Here is a 12,473-nt window from a genome sequence, read left to right as displayed (position 1 = left end):
AGGATTAAGAAAGAAAAGAAGATGACATTTCAAGATCCTAATTAAAGCCATCATATCTGTAAAGTCTAAGACCGCGAACCAGTGAGTGTCTACATCAGAAGGATAAGCAAAAGGTCTTGTTTCAAAACAAATCATACTAGATTCTATTAAAGGGGTTGTCTCATGAGGACAACCCCTTTCCATATGCATTATTTTGACATGTAGACAGAGGGAAATGCCCTGTTCAGGATCCCAGCCTGCCCATGTATTACATGACTGGACATTAATTTAAAGTGGGTACTGCAAGGGAAATATACGGTTGGCTGCAGCTCTCCACGGTGATAAAAGTTTGAGGTTTTCGAGGTTGGATCCATGGTGGTCGGCACAACTTCTGTTCATGAGATAGTCCCTTTAAATTCAAATGCTCAGTGGTTGTTACGCATCGAGTGTGGACCCACTGTGTCACTTGAACAGATTTATCTTGGGGTTACTCTCAAGGGGGTTATCAAAGTGGACCCCTGGTTTTCACCCTTTAAACCCAATACAGGGATCTGGTCTTCATTGCTGGGGAACCACCAGGCCACGATCTCATGGAGTAGTCTCTGTTGAAGTGACTGCTGACCCATGGGGTCAAGAGACAGACACAAGTGCAGATCACTGAGGGATCAGGCAAGACCGTAGTCGGGGACAGGCCGAGGTCAGGGCAGGCAGAATATGTGCAATCCATTAAACAGTCTGAGGTCAGAGTGGGCAGTTCAGGGTCAGTATGGAGATCAGGCAGAGGCCAGGTCAGGCAGCAAAGTGTCAAATTTGGAAAACAGGTAGAAGTCAGTACATGAGAAGACAAACATAACAGCATACCTTTGCAGGACACTAGCAGACTAAAAGCTATTTCTTGAGTACCCCTGGGTGAACAGCCATTGGCTGGCGAAGATTAGGATGTGCGTGGCTTTTAAGAACCTGAGGGAGCCCACACACTACAGGCAGAGCAAGGGAGGCTTAGCCAGCAAGCAGGCTGCGGCCTGCATGGAGTGAGAGAGCTACTCAGGTGGCCGGAATGAGGGGATAGCGGGAGGGGGGTCCACATCCCTGGAAACTGGAGTGCTGCAGCCAGTGAGCAGAGTAGTGTCAGCCACAGGTTGCTGCTGTAACAGTGGTCAACCCATGATTTCTGTAGCTCTTCCTGAGATGTGACTGGTTTGAAGGACATTTTTTTTTAGCTTTATGGAGAACCTTAGATATGCTCTGGTAATTGTGGTGGCCAGTCCAGCAAAGACAGTTTTCAAGATTATGGAAAACTCCTTCCAATCTAACATCTGTAATGTCCCAGAGTGCCATTACCGCTCCATAGCACCTTTCTACTTTCTCTAACATGTTAACTTATGTCACCAGAATGTATTTTGTGTCACCCTGGAATAATGTGCATATTTATGTTCATGAAACTGGTTATGTTCATGTAATTGCCTGGTCTACCAACAGATGGCAGCAACGTTGGCAAAGTTAGTTTCCCAGGAGAGGAACCTCCCAGTTCCATTCCAGCCCTCTCTAGAGAGGGAGGAGTTTAGTTAGTGAGTAGGTCAGTCTAGCCTACCCCTTTCTGGGGAATGGTTGTGCTTCGGCAAGCAGAGCAATGTCTGCTTTGCTGGGCCCACATGTCCTGCCTGCCAAAGTCCTTTATGGTTGCTTGTCCCCTCCTGGGCTTGCATTGCTTCCCAAGCTAACAGAGCTTGATGCCAGGACAAGAAGTTCATAGGACTAAAGTAAGAGACAGACTACAGCTAAACTAAGTTCCAGCAGAAGAGGAAAAGTTCCTATTTACTCCAGATAGCATAGCAGAGCTAAGGAAGCTACCGCATAGTAGAGCTGAGGTTGTTGCAGAAGTGTTTGCCTGCCAACGTTAAGCCAATACCCGATGATGACCAAGATACCATTTAGAAATTGTTTGGATTATTATTTATGCCAAGTAAAGTTGTGTTCAACGTTACTACAAGTCTGGATTCCATTTATTCTACTTATTCATCATCCAAGTTCAACTACCCTTTTTGCACTGCTTCGGACCACTTCACATCTGGGATCCAAGAATATCCAAGTAGGAACACCCTGACATGTGTATACAACATCTACAGAGAGATTGTAGGCCACTCTAGACCACTCTGGCAATCCTACCCTGGGTACCAAGATTACCATCTACAAAGGGGACTCCATGCCCTCGTTGCTTAACCGCAACTGGCGTCACGTTTACTTGCTCTATAAGAGGGACATATTTAGTAGAAACATCCTAAGAGGCAAGGGATCCCCAGGTGCTTAGTGGGCTCGTTGCATATCCACATCACAATAAATAAGAGATTCCCTTAAACATTTTATTAAAGTTCCCCGCCACTCAACATCCATTTCATTAGAACTGCGCCCATCTGTGGTTTGGGGGCCCTGCTTAGAACTTAATACACCTTTATGTGTAGTGTATGATGGAAAGTCCGTGGAGATTTTCTGTATAAAAACTAGTGAAATATTGAGACAGCTGCAAATGGGGAGACATAGCAATTGCTACAGTCGTTTTTAAGCTCTCATATATTTATGTACTGTACTATTAAAAGACAAAGGAAATGATAGTGTTATTTCTACACCTTGTGGAACCACAGTGAGTTTTGGGGCCATGTACAGTATATGGAAGTGAGGATTGGTTCACCAGTGTGAAGGTCTTTGAATGTGTGGTTTCTGAAGCTCGACATGTTTCCATCTCTGATCTTGTCCATGAACCTAGAAACTGCCAATAACATAAATAGGAAGCAGGATTATATAGATAGATTCCAAGATTGACGTCCCAAAGTATGGCACCCAAGATGTGCCCTGGGGCAATGCTGCCAAGACGCTTCTGAATGCTGCTTGACTGTGCCAAATATCTTCACTGCATATCTAGCCTGTGTTAGTGCTGCTAGATGAGCAGTTGCATCTCAGGATGAAATTATAATTATTTGTAGTTTGCATGGGGATATTACAGCCATCGACAAGCTGCAAAAAGTTGTATAGCTGCAGCCAGTGGGATAATGTGCAATAATATTCTGTTACACTCCAGCAGCTATGGAAGAGACTGCGTAAGAAAGAACCGGGGGATTAGGTGTTTTGGACCCAGAGTGTGTCCTGAAGAAGCAGTTTGTTGCTGGGTTATGGGATCAAGCATTAAGGTGGAACAGCCTCGAGGACTAAGGGTACTATGTGGTGTCCTTGTGGGGGAAGCAATTGTCTGACAGAAGCAAGAGGTCAATAGCACACAAGAAAAAGCATGTAGTATAACAGACTGAGAGCACCCGCCGAGAATTTCCTTCAAACTGGCCTTTGTTGGAATTTGCCAAGGGTACGGGAACCCACACAAGAGCTAAAAGAGGAGATTGCCTGGCTAAAGAGGTATAATTTGAGCCTCGAAGGCCATCCTCAATACCCAAAGGCTTTGGAGTAGAAGGCATGGCTAGTCCGTTTATCGGGTGGCTCTTGTCAGCTGCAGAAGGCCTTGACCAAAAGAAAAGTCACTGGTAACTGTTTGCCTAGCACTTGAGACTTAGGGCTCAGAGCCACCATTACCATGTCCCCTAAGAAAGCTGTGTTAATTGTGCCTTGTTGTGCTCGTCCAGGCACCACAGGGGTCATCATCGGCTACAATAACTAGATGGGTATTTATTGCAGGAGAAGGGGCACGTCTAACTGAAGAAGGGGGGAAGGATTCCCATATCCGGTCCATCCAAAACCTACAGTGGTTATGTACACAGAAAGATTGGATGGCACAAGCTGAAGCACGCCAAAAAAAATCACTCCAACTTCCACACTGGAAGTGCAAACTTATTTCTTCTTAGGAAGACCACTGTTTTAATGGGGAAAATACCTTTCACTTGCTTCTACGGCCAACTGGGTAGTGGGATTGACAGTGTGCCAAACCACCGATGGGTGCACGCCAGTGTGGCTGATGAACTCAAATAAAATTGTGGTTGCTATTTCTGGTGCAGTGGAGATGGTCTGGCTAATCCAGATTTGAGGATGCAAATAGGGGGGACATGGTGTCATGAACCCCATATTTACATGTGCGAGCATTACAGTTGTTTTTATTACTCACATGGATACAGATGGGGATGGTAAAGACAAAAGTCGATGGAGGAGACAGCATCTGTTGGTCACATGTCGGTACCTATAAAAGAGGAGAAAAGACTGTTACCGCTCACTCAAGTAAGTGGCAGTGAAGAAGAAACTCCAGTCTGACACTGGTTGTATGTACACCAAAATGGTACCAGTGAAAAGAACAGCTTGTCCCACAAAAAGAGAACTCATGCGGCCCTGTCAACAGATAAATAAAAAAGTTCTGGCTCAGAATATGGCAATTTAAAAAACACTATATCTTTTTAACACTGCAGCACGGTGAATCAGTGGTTATCATTTGTGTCTTGTAGCGTTGGGGTCCTGGGTTTGAATCTGACCGAGGTCAACATCTGCATGGAGTTTATATGTTCTCCAAGTGTTTGCGTGGGTTTCCTCCAGGTTCTCTGGTTTCCTCACACACTCCAGATACATACTGATAGGGAACTTAGATTGTGAGCCCCATTGGGGCAGCAAGTGATAATAATGTCTGTAGCGCTATATAGGTGGGTAAAATAAGTAAACCATGTATTTATTATATATTCAGCAGGGCGGTGTGGAGGATGGGGGTAGTACAACCCGATTCCGAAAAAGTTGGGCGTCTGTGTAAAAAGTAAATAAAAAGAGAATGCAATGATTTATACATCTGATAGACCTTTATTTTATTCACAATAGATCACAGAACACATCAGATGCTGAAAGTGAGAAATTTTACCATTTCATGAAAAAATTAACTCTTGTAGAACTTGATGGCAGCAACACATCTCAAAAACATAGGGCCAGGCCAAGTCTACCATTGTGCAGCATCCCCTCTTCTTCTAACAACAGTCCATAACAGTCCAACAGTCCATAAATGTCTAGGAGGAGGAGACCAATGGCTGGAGTTTTGTGAGAGAAATGTTGTCCCATTCTTGGATGTAGGATTCTGGCTGCTCAACAGTCTTCCTTGCTGCATTATTAGTTTCATGATGCACCAAATGTTTTCTATTGGTGAAAGGTCTGGACTGTACCCGGACTCTACTTCTGCAGAGCCATGCTGTTCTATCGATGCAGTATGTGGTTTAGCATTGTCTTGAAAGGCCTTCCCTGAAAGACAAATTGTTTGCATGTGACCATATTAAAGATGGACTCTCAGTTCTTATACTAGAGCACTTTCCAATAGATTTCACAGGTTACAAGGTTGCAGTAACAATTAATAAGCCAATACGTCTCTTTAAAACAACTTTCCTCACACTACACTTCTCTAGCTGACATTTATATAAATATCCAGAATAGAGGTGCTACACTTTTCACTATGCAACCATGGGGCAGACCCTAATGTCATACTAAGTTCTACACCTTTTTCACATGTTGCCGTACTCACAGTTATTGTTACCAATTACCACAGGTTTCCGGGATGTAGTATGGTGAGTATATCCAAATTCTCCATTATTTAAGCTTGTCCAGGACCGGAAGCCTTTCACTTTTTGGACAATGTCTTCTACGGAGTCTATTAGCATCTCTATTAAGCAGTTTATCTCCACAGAGCTTCTACACGCACCTCCTCTTAACACTGGAATGCTTTTCAATGTTTTCTTTCTCCACTTTGGCTGGTATCACACTTTCCGCAGGTCTCAGCACACTACACTGGATAGATATCCACTGTCTCTACACTGAATGTTTCTGATCTGATTTAACTCTTCCTCTCTATGTGGAGAGGTGCATAGCTCCACCTATTAACTGGTTGCTAAGGCCTATTAACTGTATGCAAGTTACATACAAAATGCATGAGGAACTGGAGCGGAGAATGGGAGCGGCACCGATTAGAGGATGTGTCACAGTGGTCTCCCCCAGGCTGTAGCTCCCAAGGACTGGTGCAGTGAAAAGGAGTGAGTTCCATTTCTTCCCTCGGGGAACACCCTGTAGTTGGGGCTCCTAAATAATGATAATTTGGGGTGCTCTTGATTTTAGTTGTTGTATGGGTGCCTAGCAGGAGGTGTAGTAAGTGCAATGCAATGCAATGGCAAGTTTTTGGTGTAGTAGGAGTCAGTAAATAGACCAGGTTCAACAAAAAAAATGTCTTTTTTTTACTTGAATGCAAAATAGGAGTTGAAGTATATCCAACAACAGTCTGTACACAGTGCAAATTCTTTTCTCATATGTCTGTGCATGAATTAGGCAATGTTGGAAGCAATGGCCCTCTGGTTACACTCTCTTGCTAAAGTCTCTTTCTCTCTCTATACTCTCTGGCTGGCATCTTTATTGTATCAATAATGCCAGCAATGTGCACGGTGGAGTGCAGGTTCAATGATATGACTGGCCAATTCGTTCCTCAGGTGTGTAGGGTGTCTTAACTTGTTACCCCTCCACAGCAACAGGGTCTGAAAAGCTTTACACAGGTTACCATGCTGATTGACTGCTCACCTGGCCATGCGAATTCTCCAAATTTGTCTCTCCCTTTCTCTTGCTGTAGCGGCGGGATGCTCGCTCTCTTCAGCGCCGTTGGCGTCCCGCCTCTGTGCAGGAGCGAGGACGCATGCAGCGTCCTCGTCTCCTAGGTGACAGGGGGCATGACGGACCCAGCCACACACGTCTCCTCAGCGCGGCCGGCGTCCTCCCGTTCCTCCGGCAACCAACATGGTCTGAGCACCGAGCTGGGCACTCGGTGCTCAGCTGGATTCAGTAGGGCGGGTCATGTGACGCTGGCCACGTCACATGACCCCTGCTATCAGTATTTAACAGGCAGCCTGCTGGTCACAGGTTGTCTGTTATTTAGGTTCCTGCAGTGAATTTACTTTACCTGGCGTACTTACCTTCTGCTATTTCCTGACGATCCTCTGCCTGCTCCCTGTGTACTTTGCTGCTCTCCAGGTATCCCGACCCCAGTTTTCTCCTGACGATCCTTTGCTGACTCCTTGGTACTTCTTGACTCTCCTGGCATTTATGACCCTGGCTTCTCCTGACAATTCTCTGCTTGCTCCATTTGTACTTCGTTGCTCTCCTGGTATTGACTCGGTCCGTTCACATTCCGTTGTTTGTCTGGTCTGTCCTCCCAACACTTATTCCAAGCTAGGGATTGCCGTCCAGTTGTCCCCTGTCATTAAGACTTGCGAGGCAAGTAGGCAGGGCCGGGGGTGAGGGTGGAGCGCAGTGGTCACTTCCCTCCCCCTGTGTGTGTGTGTGTACGTGAACGTTACAGCTGGATTGCAGGGTGGTCATAACCATACAATCGAGAAGTGTATAATGCGATGGAAAAATGAATCAAGCAAGCAAAGGAGGCAATATGGACAATCACAGTACATTACTAAGTGCCTTGTATTAACTTTCTCTAGATGATAAATGCAATTTGCTGAAGTGAGACAACCCCTTTAACCCAGGCTGTACCTACACCATGCACACATAATCTGAGTATGCATTGCATAAAATCACAGAACATTATCAAACAATTGCAGATACCCATGTACTGGGGTACTGCACATGGATATAAAAAAATATAAAAAATTCGACCTTTTAGCAGCAGAAATACAGGAAAAGCATAGAAACCCCATTTGAACAGACACTGCATATAAAAAAGCAAAACAAAAAGAAAATGGAAATTTGATATCACCATGATCATATTGACCAGCAGGATAAAAATAATATCACCAATACTTATTATATAGTGTGCCCTTCATCCTTCCTCTAACCTATGAGCACATTTCTTACTCCTTAACCTATTTTTATCATAGACAGATTTAGCTGCATTTATGGATTATTTTATGTTTTATTTTATAGAGTAACTAGAAAAAGAAGCATATGTGGAGATCTCTGTGTAGCTGTGGCTTATACTATATTTAGTCCAGAATGGATTTTAGACAACATAATCTCAAAAGATTAGACAGACTTCATTCAACTGGTTTTGTGTTCTATTTTTATGTCTTAGATTATTGAAAAAGATATTTGGGTTATTCCAACAGAGGCATGGGCTGACAGGCCTAGGTTAAAACCTCAGAAAAGATAAGTGACGTCAGCATTAGGACAATGACATCACTTTTGGGGGCTTGTCCGGGATAGCTTGGTTTAGAGGAGTTGTGATTTTGGGGAATTAAATGGGTTTTCACAGTAGTTATGTTCTAGTCAGGCAGATGTAACCGCTGAAGCCTGTGACTGGCTGCAGCAATCATGGGACCAAGCTGCTTCCTGGTACTGTGGAAGCTGGAAAGCGGATGAGTACAGCTATGGACATGGTGGGACCACAGACAAGTGACAGTTTTTTTTATGTGAAACAGGTCAGGTCTATAGTGGTTGTTGCTCCTAGGTTGGACAAACCCTTTTTTTTCCAAACAGATATATTTTTTATTGAAATAAAGTTTTTCTTAACATTTTTTTGCAAATCTGACCAGTGTCACTTTAAGTGGTGATAACTTTAAAACGCTTCAACTTATCCAGGCCATTCTGAATTAAAATGAAGTAAAAAAAAAATATTATTTATAAAAAAATTAAAAATTTACCAAAAATTTGTAAAAAATTGCAAATTTCCAAGTTTCAATTTCTCTACTTCTATAATACATAGTAATACCTACAAAAATAGTTATTACTTTACATTCCCCATATGTCTACTTCATGTTTGGATCATTTTTGGAATTATATTTTATTTTTTGGGGATGTTACAAGGCTTAGAAGTTTTGAAGCAAATCTTGAAATTTTTCAGAAATTTCCAAAAACCCAATTTTTTAATTGACCAGTTCATGTCTGAAGTCACTTTGCGAGGCTTACATAATAGAAACCACCCAAAAATGACCCCATTCTATAAACTACACCCCTCAATGTATTCAAAACTGATTTTACAAACTTTGTTAACCCTTTAGGTGTTCCACAAGAATTAATGGAAAATAGAGATACAATTTAAAAATTTCACTTTTTTGGCAGATTTTCCATTTTAATAATTTTTTTGCAGTTACAAAGCAAGGGTTAACAGCCAAAGCAAACTCAATATTTATGGCCCTGATTCTGTAGTTTACAGAAACACCCCATATGTGGTCGTAAACCGCTGTACGGGCACACGGCAGGGCGCAGAAGGAAAGGAATGCCATACGGTTTTTGGAAGGCAGGTTTTGCTTGACAGTTTTTTTTGACACCATGTCCCTTTGAATCCCCCCTGATGCAACCCTAGAGTAGAAACTCCATAAAAGTGACCCCATCTAAGAAACTACACCCCTCAAGGTATTGAAAACTGATTTTACAAATGTCGTTAACCCTTTAGGTGTTCCACAAGAATTAATGGAAAATAGAGATACAATTTCTAAATTTCACTTTTTTGGCAGATTTTCCATTTTAATCAATTTTTTCCAGTAACAAAGCAAGGGTTAACAGCCAAACAAAACTCAATATTTATTGCCTGGATTCTGTAGTTTACAGAAACACCTCATATGTGGTCGTAAACTGCTGTACGGGCACACGGTAGGGCGCAGAAGGAAAGGAATGCCATATGATTTTTGGAAGGCAGATTTTGATGGACTGGTTTTTTGACACCATGTCCCATTTGAAGCCCCCCTGATGCAACCCTAGAGTAGAAACTCCATAAAAGTTACCCCATCTAAGAAACTACACCCCTCAAGATATTCAAAACTGATTTTACAAACGTCGTTAACCCTTTAAGTGTTCCACAAGAGTTTTTGGCAAATGGAGATGAAATTTCAGAATTTCTATTTTTTGGCAAATTTTCCATTTTAATCATTTTTTTCCAGTAACAAAGCAAGGGTTAACAGCCAAACAAAATCAATATTTATGGCCCTGATTCTGTAGTTTACAGAAACACCCCATATGTGGTCATAAACTGCTGTACGGGCACACGGCAGGGCGCAGAAGGAAGGGAATGCCATACGGTTTTTGGAAGGCAGATTTTGCTGGACTGTTTTTTTTTTTAACACCATGTCCCATTTGAAGCCCCCCTGATGCACCCCTAGAGTAGAAACTCCAAAAAAGTCCCCTGGGATACGGTGGAAGTTTTGTTGGTACTAGTTTAGGGAACATATGATTTTTTGTTGCTCTATATTTCACTTTTTGTGAGGCAAGGTAACAAGAAATGGCTGTTTTGGGACCGTTTTTATTTTTTGTTATTTACAACATTCATCTGACAGGTTAGATCATGTGGTATTTTTATAGACCAGGTTGTCACGGACACGGCGATAGCTAATATGTATACTTTTTTTTATTTATGTAAGTTTTACACAATGATTTCATTTTTGAAGCAAAAAAAATCATGTTTTTGTGTTTCCATAGTCTGAGAGCCATAATTTTTTCAGTTTTTGGCCAATTACCTTGGGTAGGGTATGATTTTTGCGGGATGAGATGACAGTTTTATTGGCACTATTTTGGGGTGCATATGACTTTTTGATCGCTTGCTACTACACTTTTTGTGATGTAAGGTGACAAAAAATGGTTGATTTAGCACAGTTTTTATTTTTAATTTTTTACGGTGTTCATCTGAGGGGTTAGGTCATGTGATATTTTTATAGAGCCGGTCGATACGGATGCGGCGATACCTAATATGTATACTTTTTTTTATTTATCTAAGTTTTTTCCACAATAACAGCTTTTTTAAAACAAAAACGATGACGGTGACGGTTAGATTGGTACTATTTTGGTGGGCAAACGCCTTTTTGATCGCTTGCTGTTGTACTTTTTGTGATGTAAGGTGACAAAAAAATGGTTTATTTAGCACAGTTTTTATTTTTTTATTTTTACGGTGTTCATCTGAGGGGTTAGGTCATGTGATATGTTTATAGAGCCGGTCGATACGGACGCGGCGATTCCTAATATGTATACTTTTATTTTTCCCCTATTTTTTACCAATTTTTTTAAACTTTATTTGGGGAAAATGACGTTTTTGTTTATTATTACTTGAAACTTTTAATTTTTTGGGGAAAAACTTAATTTTTTCTACTTTTTTTTTCACTTTATTTTTTGGCACACTTTGGGACTTTAACTTTTGGGGGTCTAATCCTTTACAATGCATTCCAATACTTGTATTGGAATGCATTGGCTGTATGAGTAATACTGTGTGTATTACTCATACAGCTTCCGGCCTGTGAGATCCAGGGGGCTGGATCTCACAGGCTCGTCACTGAAAGGCAGCATGATGCCTTCCTTAGGTATCGCGCTGCCTTCCATGCCATCGGGTCCCCCCTACAGCCGCATGGGGAACCGATGGCACCGCCACACGCCGCCACCGCAATAGGTAAAAGCCGAAAACCGCAGGTCTGAATTGACCTGCGGTTTGCAGCGATCGCCGACATGGGGGGGGTCGCGGGCTTCCGATCACCGCGCGGCGGTGATCAGAAATACACAGGGCGTACAGGTACACCCTGTGTCCCTAAGTACCAGGACATAAGGGCGTACCTGTACGCCCTGTGTCCTGAAGTGGTTAAAATACAACATTTGAAGAGTGTACATTTATTTATAATATCAATCAAATACACAATATAGAAGTGCTAATAACACAGTATTTTATCGGCATTATACAGCAATAAATGCAAAAATAGAGAAATCAGAAAATCAGAGTTACAAAATACATCTTTCAAGACAAATAACCCCCCCCCCTCCCCAGCCATAACCATACGGAGAGACCACCGCACCCCCCGCACCCCTACGGACAAACGGACAACAAGAGACAGTATGCTATGAAAGTCATTTCGGAAGGACTATTCTGCATGTGAATTTCTGTGGTGGATATCACAATGTGCTATGTCAGCTGCCCTGTCAAGGCCATTTGTTCCCTCAGACAGTCCCTTGTTAGAGCCACAGACGTCATACCAGGGACTGCAAACCAACCCTGCCATATTGACATGAATTTACCTGGGCATCTCCTCTTTACGTATACCCCTCTTTCAAATCGTAGAACAGTATTTAGTGCCAGTCTCCTCTCTGCTGCCACCCCCCCATGTTCCAGTAATAAGTGCCAATTCTCCCCCCCCCCCCCCATCATGTGCCAGTGTCCTCTCTGCTGCCACCCCCTTCTTCTGGCCTGTGTCCGGCTCTGTACTGCTCAAGCGGCGCGATGATGTAATCGCGCCGCCTGCACTTGCCTCGTTCCTCTATGTAATGAAAATTGGGCAGAGAGTATTCCATTCGCTTTAATTTTTTCTACCGGTGAGTTATAGAGTAGTTTGACCCAGGACATAAAGCATGGTCCAAATCCCATAGCCTCCATAACTTCCCATAAATACTCCCATTCCATGCTGTCAAAAGCTTTGGCAGCGTCTAGGGATAGTACAGCCCGACAGCCATCAGTGTCCATCGACCTCTGAAGATTTAGAAATAGTCTTCGGAGGTTAATAGAAGTACTCCTGTCCGGCATGAACCCTGATTGATCTACGTGTACAGTCCTGAACAAAAGTTTAAGACCACTTTAAAAA

Source organism: Bufo bufo, chromosome 3, assembly GCF_905171765.1.
Source record: "Bufo bufo chromosome 3, aBufBuf1.1, whole genome shotgun sequence".
In the NCBI taxonomy this organism is placed as follows: domain Eukaryota; kingdom Metazoa; phylum Chordata; class Amphibia; order Anura; family Bufonidae; genus Bufo; species Bufo bufo.
This window is presented reverse-complemented; position numbering follows the sequence as displayed.